The sequence below is a fragment of the Capsicum annuum genome, chromosome 3 (assembly GCF_002878395.1).
Source record: "Capsicum annuum cultivar UCD-10X-F1 chromosome 3, UCD10Xv1.1, whole genome shotgun sequence".
Taxonomy (NCBI): Eukaryota; Viridiplantae; Streptophyta; class Magnoliopsida; order Solanales; family Solanaceae; genus Capsicum; species Capsicum annuum.
The window spans coordinates 67,047,361-67,051,707 of NC_061113.1; positions in this window are offsets into that span (position 1 = coordinate 67,047,361).

A 4,347-nucleotide genomic window follows, 5' to 3' on the forward strand; every position below is an offset into this window, starting at 1 on the left:
CAGGGTAGCAGTCATTTTTTGAGGGGTTCATATTCTATCTTTTCTAGTTGTGGTAGTTATTGTAGGTCTACCATATTGTCTGGTTCGAATTCAGTTTATTAGACATGTTATAGTTGTGGTGGTCATGGTTATTGTCTATGTGATTATCCTAATCATGGGGCGACTATTGCTTCAGCTTTGAGTGTTCCCCTTATTAGAGTAGTTTATGTCTCAGCTAGAGATGGTTTGTTTTGTAGTTGGGGTGGCCCCTAGGGTGCTTATGGAGGTTCTCAGGCTAGTAGGATAGGAGATCAATTACAAGCCTAACTAGGTAGCAGGCATGGTTAGATGTATGTAGTACCTTCTAGACCAGAGGAAGAATCTTTGGATGCAATTATCATTGGTATGCTTTTGATGTACCGTCAGTTGGCCTTTGCTTTATTTTATTTTGGGATCCACTTATTCTAATGTATCTTCTTATTTTGCTTTAGGGTTATAGTTATCATGGGATTTATTATCTATGCCCTTATGTATATCTACTCCCATGGGTGATTCTTTTGTAGTAGATTAGATTTTTAGATCATGTTTTATGACTGTTAGAGATATTGATACTTATGTTGATCTTATTATTCTGGACACAGTGGATTTTCATGTGGTTCTATGCATAGATTGGTTATCTCACTATCATATGGTCATGGATTATTTTGTAAAAATGCTAACTTTGCTATGCTTGGCATACCCCCGATCATATGGCAAGGAGCTGTTAGCCACAAGCCAACGAGGATTATTTCTTATATGCGTTCTAGGAGAATTTCTAGGGGTTGCAAGTCTTATCTTGCTTATATTTATGATGTTAATGTAGAGAGTCCGTCGCTTGACTCTATTTCTATAGTCTATGAGTTTCTTGATGTTTTCCTTACTGAATTATGTGTTATACCTCCTACCCGTGAGATTGAGTTTGTTATTGATTTTGAGCTGACACCCAACTTATTTCTATGGAGACTTATCTTATGGCTCTTATTTAGGTTAATGAACTGAATTCCCATCTTTCGATCCTCTTGGTAAGGGTCTTATTAGACCGAGTGTGTCCCCTTGGGGAGAACCTGTGTTATTTGTGAAGAAAAAGAATCTCTTTCTATGGATAAGTATTAATTATTGACAACTTAATAAGGTGACTATGAAGAACCGTTATCCTATGCCTAGCATTGATGACTTGTTTGACCAGCTTCAGGGTGTAGCAATGTTTTCTATGATCAATTTGAGGTCGGATTACCATCAGTTGAGTATTTGAGATGATGATAACCCAATTCCGTTATTATCATTATAAGTTCCTAGTGATGTTCTTTGGGGTTACTAATGCCCCAACTGCATTTATGGATTTGATGAACCATGTGTTCTAGTCTTATATGGATTTCTTTGTGATTGTGTTCATCGATGACATCCTTTTGTATTCAAGAAGTAGAGAGGAGAATGCACAATATTTGAGGATTGTGATCTAGACTTTGAGAGAATATGGGTTTTTTTCTATGTTCTCTAAGTATGAGTTTTAGCTTGAGTCGATGACATTCCTTAGTCATGTGTTGTCTAAGTATGGGATTATGGTAGACTCGTAAAAGATTGAGGCTATTCTTGATTGGTCCAGTGTAATGCCCCAAATCAGATACCCAGAATTCTACACGGTGCTAGCAATCCTGAACGACCACAAGCTAACCTATGAGGGTATAAATTCATAATAAAAGGGTTGAAAAGCTGTAAAGTTCAAATATCTGATGAAATATAACGGTTGAAAATACGGTATATCAATACTAAACGGAAATAAACTGTCTGAACATGTTAGTCTGAAAGCCGCAAAACTGTCTGAAAACTGTGGAGTTGATGAGACATGCCCCTAACTAACTCCGTCTACTAACACTCAAATGATGAAATAATCTTGCTATCCTCGAATAATAAGGACTCATTGCAAATCTACTGCTGCCGGCTGAATCTAAAGCTAAGTCCAATCGGGAGCGTGAGTGTTTGAACCTATGGTATAAAACAATATAGCGTAGAAGAAAAGTATGTGTCAGTACGTCTGAATGTACTGGTATAAAAAGTGAGGTAGACTGAATGCATGGGGTTCATATGCATGAACAATACTAACTGACTAAATAACATAAACGTAAGAATACATACATGAATACGTAACTGTAAATTAGATCATGATAATATTGCCTACTAAGTCTGAATACTAATAACATGAGTTCCGTATAACTAATATACTATTAACTGAGTGACTGTGTCTGACAATCCTGATTTTGATGGAACTAGCTGACTTCCCTACTGAACTAGGTGACTGTATATGACAGTCCTAAATCTGAAAAACTATCTGAGTTCTTTTACTGCTACTAAGATTGAGACCGTAGGAAGTAGTCATCTAATTTTCATACCCCTTTTTTTTATAGAGTTGGGGTCGAATCTGTAACCCCAATTGGAAGGGTGTCAATATCGCGCCACTAATAAGGACAAGCTGTGAGTGACCCTTATATAGCAGTGTCCTCAAAGGAGAATGGTGGGACCCTCATCTGGAAGTGTTAATCCACCCCATCAACCCTCAACTATCAGTGTTGACGTCTCAACCAATGCTGGATATATAGTTCTGGAACGCAAGGATTGCTTCTAAGGATCACACCCTCTGCTATCAGTGTGTGCCCTCATCCTTGGGTTTACTCGGTACTGTATCCTACCCCCAACTGAATAGACTCTGAACTGATTATTCTGAGATGAACTGGACTGATTTTATTGAATTCCATGGACTGACGAAATATCACTGAATTCTATTACGTGACTGAGTTCATGAGATTATTGAGTTTTCCTGAGTCATGTAACAGGCTGAATTTCACTGAGTTCTAAAACTGACTAGGAATACTACTGATTATAGTGTGACTTAGATTATCATGAAACTGATACTGGATATAGGCACACAACTAAATTGTTGGGTATTTAATCCCCCAGGACTCGAAAGCATGAAAATAAACAGGACATAACACTTCTTGAGTTCCTAACAATTGTTAATAATTCATAATACAAGCATTGAGAGATTTCATAATGCACTTAATACTTATAGTCTTGTACATGAATAGGAATACATTTCAACATATCATAAGTTCACAATATAGTCTCATGAATACTCCATCAATTCATCACAAGATATAACATTAGCATGGGAGTCATTTTGAACATGTAGTTATAACCTAAGTTCATCATGTATATTAGTAAGGGTTCATAAAAAACTATTCTACTCACATCGGCATTTTGTCATACACATGGAATGCATATACTTAGGATTAGGCATGAAAATTAAGCAATTACATCATGGCAACATTAATCAACCCAATTTTCATGAAATTCACTCCACATGCTAACACAATACCATGATAACACACTAAAGAGTCCAACTTGGGAATCATACAACACATCAGCATGATCATAATCAATCGACAACATGAATATCAAAATTTATAATTGAAAATTGGATCCTTGGACTCCAAGGATAAAAGGGATCCTTGGATGAATACTTTACATGCCTTAGATGGACGTTTCTTGGAGATTTAAGGAGGAAATCTTGATTGCTTGACTTGAATTTAATCACCTAGGGTTTTTTGCTCTTGAACAATTATGGAAGAAAGAATGATTTATCCAAATAGGGCTGAATTTTGTGTTTATGAGGGCTGAAGGTCGGAGAAAATAACGTAATTACCTTTAAGGATATGGTCATTTAATGACTAAAACTGGGCACCGATGCGTTAAGCGACGCAACGTATCGATGGATTCGATGTGATATCCAATGCATTGCGCTATGATAGCGCCAAGCCTAAGTAGTTTTGACACTAGAAACCTACAACAATGTTAACCAACGTGATAGGTGATGCGGCGCGCCAAGATCGTATTAGTCAACTATTTTGGGACACCAAACGTTGTCTAAATGAGCTCCAAAAAATCTAAAACTCATCTGGGAACACCTATCGTCCTCTCTGATCATGAATTAACAAAAATATGGACCATTAAGGGACATTATGGCCACAAAATGAGATTTCTAACTTTTGAAGGACAAAAACAAACTAAGTCTGGAAACTTAGCTAGAATTTTCTAAGTCTGAGACCCCTTGACAAGCCTAAAAGGATGAATTAAGCTTAGAAATTTAGAGGGGTCTTTCAATATCTCCCCCTTGGGAATATGGATCATAAGCCTACCTATGTCCATCTCACTAATTAACATCGTGGACTTGCACTCAATGACCATACTATTATTCACCCTAGAAACAAATTTACTCATCTTATCCCTGCTTTTTTCCACTACATGAGGAGTGTATCTAGCTAATTGAGTAAACTT